At 39.1% G+C, this 21,238-nt stretch overlaps 1 protein-coding gene and 1 non-coding gene across 2 annotated transcripts in view; both read right to left on the minus strand.

The window, feature by feature from the left end:
* The window catches only part of LOC141583335 (uncharacterized), a 91,832-nt gene that overhangs the window by 27,218 nt on the left and 43,376 nt on the right, over window positions 1-21,238 (minus strand). The gene's annotated exons all lie outside the window — the stretch shown is intronic.
* Window positions 12,120-12,226, minus strand: LOC141583360 (U6 spliceosomal RNA). Its single transcript, XR_012516017.1, has one exon. It is a non-coding gene; the product is annotated as a U6 spliceosomal RNA (small nuclear RNA).

Here is a 21,238-nt window from a genome sequence, read left to right on the forward strand (position 1 = left end):
CTTACCTGTGTAAACAAAAGCAAAGTTTACACAGCAGCTGGACTGAGCCCACAGCAGCTCAGCAGTGCCTCTACAGGCAGATTGCGACTAGGCTCCCTCCTTGCTGAGCAGGACACCTCTGACACAAAAAGGCAGCAACACATCAGAGACTTACAAATAAAACATCACCTTCCATGAACAGAGCACCTGGGAAAGGGGTAACTGTGAGTTCTGCTGCAGCAGACTTAAACGTCCCTGCCCAGCAGCTTTCAACGGAGCAATGAAGCTCCCAGCCCAACACTTGAGCTCAGATAAGGGAGAGACTGACTCCTCAAGTGACTCACTGACCCCCATATATCCAAAAAGATACCTCATAGAGGAGAGCTCTGGCTGATATCTGGTGGGTACCCTTCTGGGATGAAGCTACAAGAGGAAAGAACAGGCAGCAATCTTTGCTGTTCTGCAGCACCACAGGGGATTCCCAGGCAAACACACTCTCCAGTGGACCGCCAGTAGTTCTATAGCAGAGAGGTCTGTTGGAAGAAAAACTGAAAAAAAAAAGAGAAAGAAGTAGCTTCAACATCAACAGAAGGCATGCCCACTCAGAGATCCCATCCAAAAGTCACAAACTTCAAAGACCAAATGTAGAAAAATCCACAAATTATGGAAGAAAAAAAACACACAAAAAATGAAATCGCCACAGACCAGAATGACTCTCCTCCTCCAAGGGATCACAACTCCTAACCAGCAAGGGAACAAAACCGGATGGAGAATGAATTTGATGAATTGACAGAAGCAGGCTTCAGAAGATGTGTAATAACAAACTTCTCTGAGATAAAGGAACATGTTCTAACCTAATGCAAAGAAGCTAAAAACCTTGAAAAAAGGTTAGATGAAATGATAACTAGAATAATCAGCTTAGAGAAGAACATAAATGACTTCACGGAGCTGAAAAACACAGCACAAGAACATTGGGAGAAGTGCCTCATGTAGGTGATGGGGGGATGCAGGCAGCAAACCACCATGACATGTGCTTACCTATGCATCAATCCTGCAAGATCTGCACGTGCACTTCAGAACTTAATTACAAAATAAATAAATAAATAAATAAATAAATAAAAATTCCTGACCATGGGAAGGGAAATCAGGAAAAGTGAAGAGAGATAGATCACAATCCCCAAGGATTCTCCCTTACTTTCAGGAAAGTAACAGTGTACAGTAATAAAAATGAGGATTATCAGTCCCCAACTAGGAGCCTTCCTCTCTGGAAGCTTTCCTGAGAGCCAATTTCAACATTGGGTACTAATTCCCTGAGTCTCGTCTTATAAAGAAAGTCTTTCTAATCCTATGTTGGAAAGACATGGAAGAACAAGGGGCATAATTTAAAAAATTTGAACTGGAATTTACTTCCTAATGAAGTATTAAAAACAAACAATTTCAAGGTAACTAGAGATTTGTTTTACTGAGCTCTTCTAAGCATTATAATATGTTACAAGATAGTGAGTTGTCAAATTAGAATGAATAATTTAGTTCCTCTGACTTAAGTGCTTCAGAAGATAGGAGAATGAATACATTTAATATTTACAGTCTTCACCTCTGAGATATGTGTAATCTTTACAAATATGAGTAACATACATAAAATATTATATATAGAAATGTTACAGTACACAAATGCTAAATTAAAAGTGATATAAAAGATAAATGCTATGAATCCTTACCTAAATATATATTTTCTTCAAATTAGAATACTGTTAAAGTGTGTTCTATAATCTCCTGTTAAATTGAAACATTTGATGGCAATCTATGTATATGAATATCATCAGTTCAATGTAAAAAAAAAAAAGGAAAAAAGAAAACCAAAAACTGGCAAATGAAAAATCTTACAACTACTGGATCTATTCTGTGTATTTTTCTGTGTTGTGGGTGATGTATATAAATAAAAAAGGACTTTAATTGGCTTTAAAATAATAAATGTTTAAATCAAATTAATTCTTTCAGAAGAATAAGAACTCTAGTACCTTTTACTTCACATGACTTTAGTAATATTTGAGAAATAAAGACAGGTTTAAAGTTTATTGGTAAAATAAAGACATTAGCTCTAAATTAGGCAGGTCAGATATTAGGTTTGTAAAATGCTTTAAAGTAATACACTGCTTTTTTCGACTTTTAAAATTTGCTCAACTTACCTGCTTTGGAGTCACTAGATTCTAGGTAAGGTCTGGGAACATGTGGAGTTAGCCGTGCTCCCTGGCTATGCTTGAAAAAGTCAGACTTTACATGCACTTGTGTCTGGTGTCCTAGGCTTCATACTTAGTACAAAATTAAAATCACTTACCTGCCAGGTGTTTCACAAAAAAAAAAAAAAAAAATTGCTAAGAGCTAACAGAGTAACATGTAATTGAAACTAATGAAAAACTTTTACATGGAAGCTTTGTGGAAAAAATGAAATGTGCTTTCAGTAAAACATTATAAGACATTAGAATGTAAATTTTGCTTAGTACAGAAGGTTAAAAAGTGTTTTGACTTAAATAGAATGAAGCTAAAGGTTTGAGCAAGTTGTGGAAGGTTTGTGAACTAGTCATCTTGTAAAAGAAACACCGTGTGAACACACTGGCTAAATTTAAAGGAGTATTGTTCAGTTTTTCCATAAATTGAACATTGGAATAAAAACACAACAGGGTTTTCTTAGAACACTAATTTTGTTTAATACAAATTTGTAAAAGGTTATCAAAAGCTTATAAGAATTTCAACTTATAGTCAAACTGATGAAGACTGGATGAATTCATCTTTAAGGTTTTATTAAAAATTTGAGTTGACATTAACAGTACACTAATGCAAGAGAGAAATTTGGCTTTCTTTCTTGAATATGATTTTAACATAATATTAAAGAATAAAAAATATTTCTGTCTCTCCTCAAATTACAGGAGAAAGAAGGGAAAGACGCACATTGCTTGAAAAACTGAGTCTTCTATCAATGAGTAAAGGCTTTTGCCTTTAAACATTTTTTGAGTTACCATTTTGGTTAAATGAATGACTTACTGTGACCTGGCATTCCATTTTATATCAAGTGTTTTAGGCCTTTAGTATATTTATATCAATATTAATATATTTGATACACTTCCCCAAATCCAATTTTATCTTCAAAATTAAGTCTTTTTGACTTCTTAATTTGGAATGCAAAAGAGGGCACTGAAAAATCGAAAAGAGAAATATATGGAATTACTTGACATATTTTTACATAAGGAGCACTGTCAAAATAAGAAATATTTTACCTTTTTCAGATTATATTGTAATCAATGTTCATATACGTTTGAAAATTGTATGAAATTCCTAAAATTGTAATACGTCAAAATATATGCTATCAATTATATTGTTTCCATGATAAACTGTAGACCACAGAAATGAACAAATTTTCTTGTCAATCATGTAACTATAACTATTTAACATCATTTCCACATTTAACTGCTTAATACTGATGCAGTTTCTGAAAACTTCACAAGCACAAAATGTCCTAGAATATGGTGTCTTTTAGAAGGTTCCTGAAATAATGGAAAGACCATGAAAAAGAGCTCTTGAATACTGATTTCTGGAAACTTTAGAATCACATCATTTGTCAAATAATCCCAAATAGTTTAAGGACTGTGTAAGATTTCCTGGAATTTTAATGAAAAGACTTACTTGTTTTTAAAACTCCTACCCAAGTAGAAGAAAACTTAATTGAATACCAAGAAAACATTTTGTCAGACTGTCATTCTAAATCAGCCAATACTGAAACTGTTTATATATGCAATTTGAATAAATTCCATGGTATAAGTCAAGCTACAACCTATGGCAACCCATCAGTTACAACTACTATGAACTTAAATTGGAGAAACAGCTGGTATTTAAAGGGATATAAGTTCAACGTTAAGCATGGACTCACGGAGAACCAAGACCGCTGCCTTGTCCTTCCTGGGTCCATACTCAAAGTTCTTCTTAAAGGAGAACTACAAACCATTGCTCAAAGAAATAAGAGAGGTCACAAACACATATTAAAAATCCATGCTCATGGATACAAAAAAATCAGCATTATAAAAATAGCCCCATGGTTCAAACTAATTCATAGATTCAATGCTATTCCCATTCAAGCTACCAGTGACTTTCTTTACAGAATTGCCAAAAACTGCCTTTAATTTCATATGGGATGAAAAAAGAGCCCGCATAGCAAAGCAAACAGGACATCACTGGAGACATCATGCTACCTGACTTCAAACTATACTACCAAACTACAGTAACCAAAACAGCATGGTACTGGAACCAACACAGATATATAGAGCCATCGAATGGGACAGAGCCCTCAAAAATAATGCCACACATCTACAACCATCTGAACTTTGACAAACTAGACCAAAAAAAAAAATCGGGAATGGATTACCTATTTAATAAAAGGTGTTGGGAAAACTGGGTAGCCATATGCAGAAAACTGAAACTGGACCCCTTACTTACACCTTATACAAAAATTAACACAAGATGGATAAAAGACTAAAAGTGAAGACCTAAAATGATAAAAACCCTAGAAAAAAACCTAGGCAATACCATTCAGAACATAGGCATAGGCAAAGACTTCATGACTAAAACACCAAAAGCAATGGCAACAAATGTCAAAATTGACAAATGAGATCTAAATAAACTAAAAAGCTTCTGCACAGAAAACTAAAATGAAACAAAACACAACTATCATCAAAGTGAATGGGCAACCCACAGAGTGGGAGAAAATTTTTGCAATCTATCCATCTGACAAAGGACTAATATGCAGAATCTATAAAGAACTTAAGTTTACCAGAAAAAAACCAACTCCATCAAAAAGTAGGCAAAGAATATAAACAGACACTCCTGGAAAGAAGACATTTATGAAGCCAACAAACATATAATGAAAAGTTCATCATCATTTGTCATTTCAAAAAAACAATAATTTTAAACGTCAGAAAACAACAGATGCTGGAGAGGATGTAGAGATATAGGAACTCATTTACACTGTTGGTGGGAGTGTAAATTAGTTCAACCATTGTGGAAGACAGTGTGGTGATTCCTCAACAATCTAGAAATAGAAATGCCATTGGACCCAGCAATCCCATTACTGGGTATATAACCACAGGATTATAAATCATTCTACCACAAAGACATATGCACATGTATGTTTACTGTGGCACTGTTCACAACAGCAAAAACTTGGAACCAACCCAAATGTCCATCAATAATAAACTGGATAAAGAAAATGTGGCACATATACACCATGAAATATTATAGAGTCATGAAAAAGGATGAGTTTGTGTCCTTCTCAGGGACATGGATGAAGCTAGAAACCATCATTCTCAGCAAACTGACACAAGAACAGAAAACAAAACACCACATGTTCTCACTCATAAGTGGGAGTTGAACAGTGAGAGTACATAGACACAGGGAGGAAAATATCACACACCGGGGCCTGTTGCGGTTGGGCCTAGTGGAGGAATAGCATTAGGAGAAATACCTAAGGTAGATCATGGGTTGATGGGTGCAAGAAGCCCCCACGGTATGCGTATACCTATGTAACAAACATGCACATGTACCACAGAATTTAAAGCATAATAATAATAAGAATAAGAAATCTGCTTTTTTTTTTTTTTTTTTCTCGTGATCCACCCGCCTCGGCCTCCCAAAGTGCTGGGGTTACAGGCTTGAGCCACCGCGCCCAGCTACTTTGTGTAATTTTTTTTTTTTTTTTTAGAAAAAGCATAAAGAAGAGGAAGAAAGAGAAAGAGGAAGAGGGAGAGAGGATGGGGGTATTGCTTTATTGCCCAGGCTAGAATGCAATCTAAATATGGGTATGCCTACAATTGTCCTATAATGGAGACATAAAAGAAAATGAGGGAACAGAATAACAAACAAGGAGCCAACCAACATTTCGTTTAAACTTGTAAGTTGATATGATGTGGTACTGATAAGAGTGTATATTTTGTGTATTTAAAGTGAAGAGTTCTATAAATGTTAATTATGCTTACGTGTTCCAGATCTGAGTTCAAGTCCTGGATATCGTTGTTAATTTTCTGTCTCATTGATGTGTCTAATAATAATGTTGAAGTCTCCCACTATTATTGTGTGGGAGTCTAAGTCTCTTTATTAGTCTTGTATGTCTGGGTATTCCTTTATTGGGTGCGTATATATTTAGGATCTTTAGCTCTTCTTCTTGTTGCATTGATCCTTTTATCATTGTATAATATCCTTCTTTGCTTCTTTTGATCTTTGTTGCTTTAACGACTATTTTGTCAGAGGCAAAAATTTTAACTTCTGCTTTTTATTTATTTATTTTTGCTCTCTGTTTGGTTGGTAAATCTTTCTCCATCCCTTGTTTTGAGTCTTTGTGTATCCTTGAATGTGAGATGGGTCTGGATGCAGCATACTGATGGGTTTTAGTTTTCTGTTCAAATTGGCTGTCTGTCTTTGGATTGGGGGATTTAGTCGATTTAAATTTAGAATTAATAATGACATATGTGAGTTTAATACTGTCATTTAATATTAGCTGGCTATTTTGCTCATTAGTTGATGTAAATTCTTCATTTTATTGATGCTCTTTTTAGTATTTTTTAGAAAGGCTGATACTGTTTGTTCCTTTCTATGTGTAGTGGTTCTTTCAGAAGCTCTTGTAAAGCAGGTCTAGTGGTGATGAAATCTCTGAGTGCCTTGTTTATTCAGAAAAAACTTTATTTTTCCTTCACTTATGAAGCTTAGGTTGGCTGGATGTGAAATTCTTGGTTGAAAGTTCTTTTCTTTAAGGATGTTGAATATTGGTCCCCACTCTCTTCCGGCTTATAGGGTTTCTGCTGAGAGATCTGCTGTAAGTCTGATAGGCTTCCCTTTGTGGGTAACCTGACCTTTCTCTCTGGCTGCCCTTAGTATTTTCTCCTTCATTTCAACCCTGGTGAATCTGATGACTATGTGCCTTGGAGTTGCTCTTCTTGAGGAATATCTTTGTGGTGTTCTCTGTATTACCTGGAGTTGAATATTATCCTGCCTTACTAGGTTGGAAAAATTTTCCTGAATAATATCCTGAAGCATATTTTCCAGCTTGGATTCATTCTCTTCGTCACATTCAGGTACACCTATCAAGCGTAGATTAGGTCTTTTCACATAGTCTCATAATTCTTGAAGACTTTGCTCATTCGACTTTATCCTTTTTACTCTAATCTTGTCTTCTTGTTTTATTTCATTGAGTTGGTCTTCGACCTCTGATATCCTTTCTTCTGCTTGATCAATTCAGCTGTTAAAACTTGTGCATACCTCACGTAGTTCTCATATTGTGTTTTTCAGCTCCATCAATTCACTTATATTCCTCTCTAAATTGTGTATTCTTGTTAAGATTTCATCAAACCTTTTTTTAAAGTTCTTTGTTTCTTTAGATTGAGTTAGAACAAGTTCTTTTAATTCACAGAAGTTTCTCATTATCCACATTTTGAAGCCTGCTTCTGTAATTGGAACACACTCGTTCTCCATCAAGCCTTGTTCCGTTGCTGATGAGGAACTGTGATCCCCTGCTGAGGGAGAGGCGTTCTGATCTTGGGTATTCTCAGCCTTTTTTGGCTGTTTTCTTCCCTTTGATATAAATTTATCCATCTGTGGTCTTTGTATTTACCGTCTTTGTAATTGGGTTTCTGAGTGGATGTCCAACTTACTGATTCTCAATGCCAAAATCTGAGCAACCCACTGCGCTGACTAAATCAGCAGTGTTAAGATTGATGGTGCTTTTCTGACGCTGCACCAAGAACTGACGCTCTGAGGCACCGGCAAAACCGCCTCGCCGGTCACAAGAGTCGCGATAGCGACCCGTGGGGCTCCTCCACTGGGAATCTCCTGGTGCGTGAGCAACAAGAATTCATGTGACGGTGTGGTGTCCTCTCGTTCTTTGCACTTTCACTGGGAGCTACAATCCCGAGCTGCTAGTGATCAGCCATCTTGGATCTCTTGTCCCCAATCTGCTTTTAATTATGAAGCTCTTAAAGGAAATCCTTTTGAATCTCTTACTATGACATCATAGCTGGGAAAAACTGCTGATATTTTAAAAGTAACAAATACCAAACCAGAAAGAACTAGACTTAGGAACCAAACTCAGGTTGCTGTAGGGAACAGGGCAGAATCTTAGGATTGGAAGGTCACCAGTGCTCCTTCCGTCTGGCCTTGGCTGGTAAAAGATGGCCTAATGTGACAGGAAATTTTTTTAACTAGGTTAAAAAAAAGAAGAAATTTCTGCGAATTAGAAAATACGTACTTGGCAGCTACAAGAGTTTTAGCCAATTCAGATGACTTGCTTCCTAAAATTTGAATATTCCCTTGGATTTGACCAAGTCAGAAAGATATAGTCATAATTGATGAAAGAAAAGTGAAATAACAACAAAATCCCAAACATAAATAAATAAAAAAGTTAAGAAAATAAAAAAATGTACAATAAATATGATTACTGAGTATCATAATGTTAAGGAGAAATTAAAACTAAGTGGTTGGTAATCTTAACTTTTAGTCATTAAGGAAAAATTTTAAGACAAATCTCTAATTTAGCCACTTACTTGGAAATAAGGCTCAGGCTGATGACTGTTCTCTACCATCTTAGAAGTAGGAAAAAATTCACACCCACATTTCCTGCCAGAAGCAAACTGAAACTCAAGAAACGAAGTGCCTGCTCTCCACCATCATGGAAGCAGAACAACTTGTCTTCCTTACCAGAAATGAGAAAAACTTCATAAAAGGAGCTGTAAAGCAAAATCAGCCTTAGCTCTGAACCAAATTTTGGGAGATCTGGGACGCTCCAGAGGGCAGAAGCTCCCAAACCTCAGCAAATCATCTATCCTATTGGTTTGAACAATAAGGATAGCCCAGGTTGGTATCAAGCAATAATGACATTTATTAAAGGTCAGGGCCACATTGGTAATGTCCTTCTCTCTTTTTTTTTTTTTTTTCTTCTGAGGTAGAGTCTCGCTCTGTTGCCAGGCACCAGACTGGAGTGCAGTGGTGCAATCTCAACTCACTGCAACCTCTGTGTCCTGGGTTTAAGCAATTCTCCTGCCTCAGCCTCCTAGGTAGCTGGGACTACAGTCTCATGTCACCACGCTCAGTTAATTTTTTTTTTATTTTTTTATTTTTAGTAGAGATGGGGTTTCACCATGTTGGCCAGGATTGGCTTGTACTCTTGACCTCATGATCCGCCCGCCTCGGCCTCCCGAAGTGCTGGAATTACAGGCTTGAGCCACCGCGCCGGGCCCATGTCCTTCTCTTTTTATCTGTATTCGTATAGCCTGTTTTGTCAGAAACCAGGATTGCAACACCTGCTTTTTTCTGTTTCCCATTTACTTGAAGGATTTTTCTCCATTCATTTTGAGCCTATGTGTGGGAGTTCATGTGAGATGGGTCTCTTAAAGACAGCATACTTAAATGAGTCTTGGCTCTTTATCTATCTTGCTGCCCTATGTCTTTCAATTGGAGCATTTAGCCCATTTACATTTAAAGTTAGCAATGATATGTAAGGATTTGATCCTGTCATCACGCTCCTAATTGATAACTTCACAGACTTGCATACGTGGTTGGTTTTTTAGCATCACTGGTCTGTGTAATTCAGTGCATTTTTGTAGTGGCTGGTGATGATCTTTTCTTTCCATATTAAATTCTACTTTCAGGAGCTCTTGTAAGGTAGATCTGCTGGTAATGAATTCCCTCAGCATTTGCTTGCCTGAAAATGATCTTATTTCTCCTTCACGTATGACACTTAGTTTTGCTGGACTTGAAGTTCCAGGTTGAAATTTTTTTCTTTAAGTAGTTGAATATCTCTTCTGGCTTGTGGGATTTCAGCTGAGTGGTTCACTGTTTGTCTGAAGGGATTCCTTTTGTAGGTGACTTTGTCTTTCTCCCTAGCTGCCTTTGACAATTTTTATTTCATTTTGACCTCAGAGAACCTGATGATTATGTGTCTTAGAGGTGTTCTTCTTGTGGCATATATGAGGTTCTCTGGATTTCCTGAATTCAATGTTGTTCTGTCTGGCTAAGTTGGGGAAATTCTGATGAATGATATTCTGAAATATGTTTTCCAATTTGGTTACATTTTTGTCATCTCTTTCAGGTACATTAATAAGGCATATATTTCACCTTTTTACATAATCCTTTATTTCTCAAAGGTTTTGTTCATTCCTTTTCATTCTTTTCCCCCATTCTTGCCTCTTTTCTTTCAGAAAGCCAGTTTTCAAGCTCTGAGACTCTTACATTTGCTTGATCTATTCTACTAGGTGGTCTTGCACATGAGATGGTGCTGGTCTGACCTCAGCACTCCTTAGTCTGCTTGCCTCTCCCAGGACCCCAGCCTGGCCATACCTGCTTACAGGGCACCCTTGGGTGCCCACACACATTACAAAAATTTTTATAAGGCAATCACACACAATTACCATGTGGCTGCATTATAAAATTCATGTAGTGTGCTTTTCAGCTCTATCACATCAGTTTATTCTTTTTTTAAAAGCTGTACTTCAGGTTATAGGGTACACATGCAGATCATGCAGAATTGTTGCATAGGTACACACATGGCAATGTGGTTTCCTGCCTCCATCCCGTCACATACATCTGGCATTTCTCTTCAGGTAATCCCTCCCTGACCTCCCCAACCCCTGGTGTCCCCCTGTTGGCCACCCCCAAAAAGACCCCAGTGTGTGATGCTCCCCTCCCTGTGTCCATGTGTTCTCATTATTCATCACCTGCCTATGAGTGAGAACATGCAGTGTTGGATTTTCTGTTCTTCTGTCAGTTTGCTGAGAATGATGGTTTCCAGATTGATTCATGTCCCTACAAAGGACACAAACTCATCGTTTTTTGTGGCTGCATAATATTCCGTGGTGTATGTGTGTCACAATTTCCTTGTCCAGTTTATCATCTCTGGAAATTTGGGCTGTTTTCAGTTCTTTACCATTGTAAACAGTGCCACTGTGAACATACGTGTGCATGTTTCTTTATAATAGAATGATTTATAATCCTTTGGGTATATACCCAGTAATGGGATTGCTGGGTCAAATGGAATTACAATTTCCAGGCCCTTGAGCAAGTGCCACACTGCCTTCCACAATGGTTCAACTAGTTTGTACTTCTAGCAACACTGTAAAATTGTTCCTATTTCTCCACATGCTCTCTGGTATCTGTTGTCTCCAGATGTTTTATTGGTCACCATTCTAACTGGCATGAGGTGATATCTCAATGTGATTTTGATTTCTCTAATAACCAGTGATGATGAGTATTTTTTCACATGTTTATTGCCCTCAGATATATCTTCTTTTCAAAAGTGTCTGTTCATATCCTTTGTCCACTTCTGAACGGGTTTGCTTGTTTTTTTCCCTGTAAATCTGCTTTATTTTTTGTAGATTATGGATATCAGCCATTTGTCAGATGGGTAGATTGCAATAATTGTTTCTCATTCTGCTGGTTGCTGGTTCACTCTAATGATGGTTTCTTTTGCTGTACATAAGCTCTGGAGTTTAATAAGGTCCCATTTGTCTATTTTCCTTTTTGTTGCCAATGCTTTTGGTGTTTTAGTCATGAAGTACTTGCCTACACCTATGTCCTGTATGGCTTTTCCTATTTTTTGTCTAGATTGTTTTATGGCATTAGGTCTTATGTCTAGATCTTTAATCCATCTGGAGGTAATTCTACTGTAAGGTGAAAGGAAGACGTCCAGTTTCTGCTTTCTGGACACTGGTAGCCTGTTTTCCCAACAACAATTATTAAACAAGAAATCCTTTTCCCATTGCTTGTCTTTCTCAGGTTTGTCAAAGATGAGATGGTTGTAGATGAGTGCCATTGCCACCAGGACCTCTGTTCTGTTCCATTGGTCTATTTCTCTGTTTTAGTACCAGTACCATGCTGTTTTGATTCCTGTAGCTTTGTATTATAGTTTGAGATCGGGTAGCATGATGCCTCTGGCTTTGTTCTTTGTGCTTAGCATTGTCTTGGATATCCACACTCTCTTTTGCTTCCATATGAAGCTTAAGGTGGGTTTTTCCAGTTCTGTGAATAAGGTCATTGGTAGCTTGATGGGGACAGCATTGAATCTATAAATTACTTTGGGTAGTATGGCCATTTTCACGATATTGATTTTTTCTACAAATATGCAATGCTTCATGAATTTTTAAGTCCTCCTTGAGCAGGGGCCATGCTAATCTTCTCTGAATCATTCCAATTTTAATATATGTGCTGCCAAAGTGAGCACCAGTAATGTTCTTTATACTGGATATATTGCCTGTTAGCTCCTGCGATGTTTTACAATGATTTTTGGCCTCCTTGCATTGGATGTTGACATACTTCTTTCACTTAGTGAACTTTGTTTCTACCCACATTCTGAATTCTACTTGTATCATTGCAGACATGTCAGCCTCTGGCCAGTTCTGAAAACTTGAACAGGCTGAACAGTTGATGTAATCATCTGGAGGAAAGAAGGCATGCTGACTTCTTGAGTTTCAGTGTTCTTGCACTGATTCTTCCTCATCTTTATGAGTTTATTCACCTTCAACCTTTGAGGTTGCTGACCTTTGCACAGGGTATTTTTCTTTTATCATGTTTGATGATCAGGAGGGTTTGATTGTGGTTTAAGGTAGAAGCAGGCAGCTGCCTTTGGTTTTGGAGGATTTCAGTGGGCCAATATTCATCTCTCAATTCCTGGACTGTGTGCTTTAATTCTGGGAAACTTATATTGGGTCTCAACTTTTTTCTCTGGCTCCTCGAAGTTTGGAGTCTACTGCACTGAAGGAAGCAAAGTGTGGCAGGTGTTGGCAGAGTGCTAGCAGATGCAAACCTGCCTGCTTCCCTGTTGGCATTTGCCCAGTGGTGGAAGTGGTGGAGGCAAGACAGCTTGGTGGCGGCCAGAAGACCCCTGCTGTGTGTGCTGTTGCACTGGAGGCAGTGTTGGTTCAGGCCAGGGTGCTGGCCTGTGCATGTCTGGGTGCCACCTCTGTGACCCCCTAAGCAGCAACGACCACTCAACGTATATTAGCATTCCCTTTTCATGCACAGAATTAGCACAAGGAGAAGGTGTTGGCAGAGGTTGTTATTTTGTTCCTCTGCCTACCATGGCTCTTTCTTCAATGGGAGTTGGTGTGGGTTGAAGTGCGTGCTACATTCCCATGTGCTAGTAGGGCAAGTGCAGCAAAATCCACTCATGTAAACACACACCAGCAAAGTGACGTAGGACGTTTTTGTATAAAGAGCTTCAGTATGGAGAGGCAATGTAGAGGATGCTGCGTGCCTGAAGGGTCCGCTTTGCTGCATCTCTTTACTGCTCAGGCATGGTCCACTGGCACAGAAACAAAGGTGTGGGCAGCTGAGAGTGCCCTGTAGGCAGGCGTGGCCAGGCTGGGGCCCTGGGAGAGGCAAGCAGACTAAGGAGTGCTGAGGTCAGACCAGCTTCATCTCATGTGCTAGAATGCCCAGTAGATATCACGCCTCTGATAACTCTGTGAAAAGTGAGGCCCCAGCACAGCACAGCTGCTCTACAAAAACGTGGCCAGACTTTTTAAAGCAAGTCTCCTTTTATTAATAGGGAAAATCTCATACCTGATCTCTGCTGGGCAATCTTCACATGAGATGTGGCTGATCTGACCTCCACACTCCTAAAGTGCTGGGATAAAGTGTCTCATAAGACCCAGTAGAGCCTAGAGAGATAGCTGTGCCTGCCCTCTGGGCTTCACATCAGCTGGCTTCCTGCTCCATCACTTTGCTTGTCTCCTGCGGGCTCTACCCCAGAAAGATGTGAGTTAGCCATCACTTAGTGTGATCACCCCAGGATGGAGGGTCTGTTCTATGGGCCCAAGCCAGAGTTCCCTGTCCAGTGATAAGCAGTGGGGGGTATGTGGTATCCACGAGAGATGGACTGCCTTTTTCCTTGGGTCAACTGCAGCTTGTTAGAGTTATCAATATGGCACTTAGGGTCTTTGCTTTCTTGATATTCTGAAGATAACAAGGGCAGATCCACTGCAGAGGCAGTGGCAGAGAGGATTTCAGTCGATCTGTGAAGCTCTGTCCAAGAAATTGCCAAGTTGCTACTGGCTTGATGGTTTCAGTGGGGTCCTGGATAAAGACCCAAGCCAGGAGGACCTGCTCATCGAGGAGATATGGAAACCAGCACCCACGTAACGGTTCAGCCACTTTCCCATAAGGCTGCTGTGGTATACTGGGGGTCCACTCCAGTACCTAATTGCCTCATATCTTCCAGCGACTCAAGGTATCACTAGCGAATCCTGCAAAAAGACAAAGATAATAGCCTGCCTCTTCCTCTGGGACCTCTGTACCACTGAGGTACAATCCTGTTGCCAATCTGGACACAACTACGAGAGGTGGCTGGAAACAAGTTCAGAAGTCTTGTCTAGTCAGGAGGAACAAGATCAGAGACTTGCTTTAAAAAAAGTCTGGCCATGTTTCTGTAGAGCAGCTGTGCTGTGCTGGCGTTTTCACTTCAGCCCCTGGTTGCCTCAGACACTCTGAAGTCCCAAGGTTGAAATGGCTGAGTTGCCCAAGCAACAAAGATTACAGTCTGGTCCTCTCTCTGGAAGCTCTGATTCAGGGAGGCCTGAAACATCTGTCAGCCAGAGAACAGCAGTGAAAGCAGCCAGAGACCCTGTTGAAAGGCTGTACCCAGTGATTAGGAATGTTGTTGGGGATTGACTTAAACAAGGGTCTGGCTATGTTTTTGCAATGTGGCTCTGCTGTGCTGAGCTACCACTTACACCTCTGGTCAGCTTGGGTTCTAAAAAGCCCTAAGGCCAGAACCTAGTCATCCAAACAGCAAAGATGGTGGCCTGCCTTTCTCTGTGGGAGCTCTGTCTAAGGAATATTTCAAATCTCCATTGGCCAGGGAACACCTGTGAGGGTAGCTGTAAGCACAAGGTGGGAGGTCCTGTTCAGTAAGAAGGAACAGGATCAGGAGCCTGCTAACAGAAGCAGTCTGGCCATGATTTGGTAAAGCAGCTGTGCTGTGCTGCGGGAACTCTTCTGCCCCTGGTCGGTTTGTACTCTCCAATGCCCACAGGCTGGAATAATTAAGTTCCTCCAACAGGAAAGATGGCAGCCTGTCCTGTCTTTTCTTTCACAGTTTATCTTGTGTGATGGAGCTGAATTTTTAGGCTGTTAATTTTTACAATAAGCATTACAGTTGTTCAGAAAGAATCTTGCTGTTCTCTTTCAGGTTAGATGTATGAGAATTCATTGTCTCCTGTAAATAAACCTGTTGAGGTTTTGTTCTCTGGAAAGAAGTTGCTTTCTCCTATCTGGCTTTGGTCACAGTCATGTAGAGCAGTAGCCAGTCTACAAGGACATGATTGAATTTCCATTTCCAGTGTTTCCTAGTTGTGTCTTACATTCTCCAATTCAGAACTGACCATTTTATTCTTCGTTGTCAAAATGCTAAGCTGTCCACTCTCCTTAAATACCGTCTTTTTTCATTCTTCCTTATCCAATTTTATGGCCTTAAGAATATTAGCATTCTTTTCTTTCACACTTTCAATGTCCTCTAAATTTTTTTTTTCCCTTAGCAGGTTCTGCTGTTGAATTGTGTCTAGTTCCAGTCTAAGCATGGCAATTTTTTTCCCAGAACATGCTATTTTCATGCAAGAGATCTTTTTCTTTCTTATGGCTAAGAGAACTCTAAGTCAACAAAGCAACATTTTAGTTAGCACAAAATAGAAAAACATATCATAATTTCCTCTGAATTTAAAGCATAAGATGTATATTTGTATAATGAAAGAATTCCCATGGTGAATATGTTACTGAAAAAAGTTGGACAAAACTTCAAACCTAATAGAGTGTAAATTCCAGAAAGTTTCAATATTGATTTAAACACCATGAAAAATAAATCACTAGAGGATTTTAAAGAATTTTTGAATTGGAAAAGCCATTCTCTGAATTACAAAATAATCATAGGCATAAAATATAAGATTAATACATTTGACTACGTTTTTAAAATTAGATTTACACTCTGATATCTATCCTATAAACCACACCATTGTAAGAGCCTTAGCTATGCATATATTTGTACAGAAGCAGTTCCTCTAAGTTTTTAAGTTCCTTTTTCTGAAGAAGGTTTTATCAATATATGACTTTTCTAATACTGTTATAGTCAGTTATAAGAATTACATTTATTCATAACTGTTACATCTAAGTATTGTATCCTTCTATATGTACACATCTGCATCTAAGCATTGCACTTCTACATCCAACTGTGAACTCATTTAAGATCAGGATTCTTAAAAAGAGAAATAAAAAAATATATGCAGCTGGATACTGTGGCTCACACCTGTAATCCCAGCAGCATGTAATGTTCAGTGTTCTATGTAGTACTGCACTTCTACATGTGGCTGGGCGCAGTGGCTCACACCTATAATCCTAGCTGCTGAGGTGCGTGGATCACGAGGTCAGAAGTTCGAGACCGGTGTGGCCAGCATAGGGAAACTTCGTCTCTACTAAAAATAAAAAAAATTAGCCAGGAACGGTGGTGTGCACCTGTAATCCCAGCTACTCAAAAGGTTTAGGTAGGAGAATCATGTGAACCAGGAGGTGGAGGTTGCTGTGAGCTGAGATCATGCCATTGCACTCCAACCTGGGCGACAGACTGTGTGAGACTCTGTTTCAAAATAAATGTGTGAGTGTGTGTGTGTGTGTGTATATATATAGTATATAGTATATAGGTGTATATATATGTGTGTGTATGTGTGTATTTATATGTACATGTGTGTAATACACACAGATGTATACAGTATATTGTGAAGAATTTTCCCTATGTTGTCTGATGCTAGTTCTAGTGATCCTCCAGAAAATCACCATTACGTCTGTGGTGTAAACACATCATACAAAAGAAGCTTTTAATTCAAAATATTAATAATAAATAAGATACGACTTATAGAGTTTTTCTTAGAAATCATAAGATTAAGGAAGATCCAAGATGGCTGAATAGGAACATCTTCAGAATGTAGTTCCAGGCAAGGACAGCACAGAGAGTGAGTGCTCACTACATTTCCAAAGAAGTTTTCACTGCCAACAGACCAGGAGATTCCTGAGCATAAAAGCGTCATGAGTTTTCATTTCAGCAGTTTCAGCCAGGGATGCATCAGGACAAAGAAACTCACAAAAGTTTGGGTGGCCATTTCAACTGGTGCCTGGAATGCCTGGGAGACAGAGCTGTCCATTCAACTGAAAGGGAGGGGGCTGAGACAGGAAACCAGGTGATGTGATCTGGCTTGACGGGTACCACACTCACGAGACAAGAAATCTGAAACACTCTGGATTAAGAGTTTCACAACAAGAGAAGCTGGAACTGGGATGGCCTAACTCCGTGGGGGGAAGGGCATCCCCCAATACCAAGGAAGTCTGCCACTATCGATGTAGACTACTTTGTGCCAGGCAGGGCATCCATGAAAAAAGGCAGCAGCATGGCAGGAACTTATAAATAAGGCTGACCTTCCTAGGACAGAGCACCTGGGAAAACAGCAGGTTATGAGTTCAGCTGCAGCAGAGTTAATGGTACCAGCCCAGCAGCTCTGCACGAAACAGCAGAACTCCCAGCACAGCACTTGAGCTCTTATAAGGGACAGAATGTCTCCTCAAGCAATCCTCTGAGCCCCATATACACAAAAAGACACCTCATAAAGGAAAGCTCAGGCCAACATCTGGTGGGTACCATTCTGGTATGAGGATAGCGGAGGCAGAAACTGGCAGCAACCCTTGGTGTTCTGCAGCCCCACGGGTGATCTCCAGGTGTGTGGGATCTTGACAGCACCTCCAGTGATCCTGCAGCAGAGGGGCCTGAATGTTAGTAGGAAAACTAAGTGGAAATAAATAGCTTCAACATCTATAAAAACGGCATCCATTTAGAGACCCCACCTGAAAGTCACCAAGTACAAAGACCACAGGTAGATAAAGCCACTAAGATGGGAAGAAACCAGCGCAAAAAGGAAGAAAACACCAAAAACCAGAAGACTTCTTCTCATCCAAGGGATCATAACTCCTCACCAGCTAAGGATCAAAGATAGATGGGGAATGAATCTGATGAATTGACAGAAATCGGCTTCAGAAGGTGGGTAATAACAAACTTCTCAGAGCTAAAAGAACGCGTGCTAACCCAATGCAAAGAAACTAAGAACCTAGAAAAAAGGTTAGATGATATACTGATTAGAATAAATAGATTAGAGAAGAATAGAAACGACTTGATGGAGCTGAAAAACACAGCACGACAACTTCATGAAGCATACAAAAGTTTCAAAAGCAAAACTGACCAAGCAGAATAAAAAATATCAGAGATTGAAAATCAATGCAATGAAGTAAAATAAGAAGGCAAGAATAGAGAGAAAAGAGTGAAAAGAAATGAACAACGCCTCCAAGAAATATGGGATTATGTGAAAAGACCTAATCTACATTTGATAGGCGTACCTCAATGTACAGAAAGAATGAATGCAAGCTGGAAAACACTCTTCAGGATATTATCCAGGAGAACTTCCCCAACCCAGCAAGGCAGGCCACTATTCAAGTCCAGGAAGTATGGAGAACACCACAAAGATATACCTCAAGAAGAGCAACCCCAAGACACATAATCGTCAGATTCACCAGGGTTGAAATGAAGGAAAAAATGCTAAGGGCAGCAAAAGAGAAAGTCAGGTTATCCACAAAGGGAATCCCACCAGACTCACAGTGGATCTCTCCACACAAAACCTACAAGCCAGAAGAGAGTGGGGGCCAATATTCAACATCCTTAGAGAAAAGAACTGTTAACCTAGAATTTGATATCCAGCCAAACTAAGTTTCACATTCAAAGGAGAAAGAAAATCCTTTATGGACAAGCAATTACTGAGAGATTTTCTCACCACCAGGCCTGCCTTATGAGAGCTCCTGAAAGGAGCACTAATCAAGGAAAGGAACAATCAGTAACAGCCACTCCAAAAATGGACCAAACGTAAAGACCATCGACACAATGAAGACAATGTGTCAACTAAAGGACAAAACAGCCTGCTAGCATCAAAATGGCAGTATCCAATTCACACATAACAAAATTATCCTTAAATGTAAGTGGACTAAATGACCCAATTAAAAGACATAGACCATTTGATTGTATAAAATATCAAAACCCATCAGTGTGCTGTGTTCAGGAAACTCATCACTTGTGTAAGGACAAATGTAGGCTAAAAATAAAGGGATGCAGAAAGACGTGTCAAGCAAATTGAGAGCAAATAAAAAGCAGGAGCTGCAATCCTAGTCTCTGATAAAATGGACTTTAAAACAACAAAGATCAAAAGACACAAAGAAGGGCATTACATAAAGGTAAAAGGATCAATGCAACAAGAAGAGCTAACGATCCTAAATATTTATGCACTCAATACAGGAGCACCAGGGTAGCACCGAGGTACATAAAGGAAGTCCTTAATGACCTACAAAGACACTTAGACTCGCACATAATAATAGTGGGAGACTTTAACAGTCCATTGTCACTGTTAGACATATCATTGAGACAGAAAATTAAGAAGGAGGTCCAGGACATGAACTCAGATCTGGACCAAGCAGACCTAATAGACATCTACAGAAATATCCAACCCAAATCCATAGAATATACATTCTGATCAGCACCACACAGCACCTACTCTAAAACTGACCACATAATTTGAAATAAATCACTCCTAAGCAAATGCAAAACAAAGGAAATCATAACAAACAATCTCTCAGATTATATGCAATCAAATTAGAACTCAGAATTAAGAAACTAACTCAGAACTGCAGAACTTCATGAAAATAGAACAACTGGCTCCTGAATCTTGACTGGATAAACAATGAAATGAAGGTAGAAATATAGATGTTCTTTGAAACAAATGAGAACAAAGACACAACATGCCAGAATCGCCAGGACACTTTTAAAGCAGTGTCGAGAAGGCAATTTATAGTAATAAATGCCAACTAGAGAAGCAAGGAGAGATTGAAAATTGACACTCTATCGTAAAAATTGAAAGAGCTAGAGGAGAAAGGTCAAAAAAATCTCAAAAGCTAGCAGAAGACAAGAATTAACTAAGATCAGAACAGAACTGAAGGAGACAGAGACACAAAAAGCCCTTCATAAAATCAATAAGTCCAGGAGCAGATTTTTTGAAGAGATCAACAAAATAGACAGAGCCCTAGCCAGATTAATAAAAAAGAAAAGGGAGAAGAATGAAATAGATGCAATAGAAAACGATAAAGGGGATATCATCACCGACTCCACAGAAATACAAACTACACTCAGAGATTACTACAAATAACTCTATGCATATAAACCAGTAAATCTGGACGAAATGAATAAATTCCTTGACACTTGTACTCTACGAAGACGAAACCAGGAGGAAGTTGAAACCCTGAGTAGACCAATAACAAGGGCTGAAGTAGAGGCAGGAATCAATAGCCTACCAACCAAAAAAAGGCCAGGTCCAGAGGGTTCACAGATGAATTCTACCAGAAATACAAAAAGAAGCTGGTTTCATTCCTTCTGAAACTATCAATCAATACGAAGAGAGAGACTCCTCCCTAACTCATTTTGTGAGACCAACATCTTCCTGATACCAAAACCGGGCAGAGACTCAACTAAAAAAGAAAACTTCAGCCCAATCTCCATGATGAATATCGATGAAAAAATCTTCAATAAAATACTGGCAAACTGACTGCAACAGCACATCTAGAAGCTTATCCGTCACGACCAAGTAGGCTTCACCCTAGGAATGCAAGACTGGTTGAACATATGCAAATACATAAATGTAGTCCATCACATAAAGGAACCAAAGTCAAAAATCACGATTATCTCAATAGATGCAGAGAAGGTCTTTGATAAAATTCAACAGCCCTTCATGCTAAAAACTCTCAATAAACTAGGTACTGACGGAATTTATCATAAAATGATGAAAGCTATGTATGACAAGCCTACAGCTTGTTTAGTTCAATATCATACTGAACGGGCAAAAGCTGGAAGAATTCCTTTGAAATCAGGCACTGGACAAGGATGCCCTCTCTCACCACTCCTATTCAACATATTATTGGATGTTCTAGCCAGAGTAATCAGCCAAGAAAAATAAATACAGGGTAATCGATTATGAAATAAGGAAGTCATAGTGTCTCTATTTGCAGATGACATGATTGTATATTTAGAAGACCATCGTCTCAGTCCAAAAATCTTCTGAAACTGATAAGCAACTTCAGCAAAGTCTCAGGATACAAAATAATTGTGTAG

This window comes from Saimiri boliviensis (assembly GCF_048565385.1).
Source record: "Saimiri boliviensis isolate mSaiBol1 chromosome 19 unlocalized genomic scaffold, mSaiBol1.pri SUPER_19_unloc_4, whole genome shotgun sequence".
Lineage (NCBI taxonomy): Eukaryota > Metazoa > Chordata > Mammalia > Primates > Cebidae > Saimiri > Saimiri boliviensis.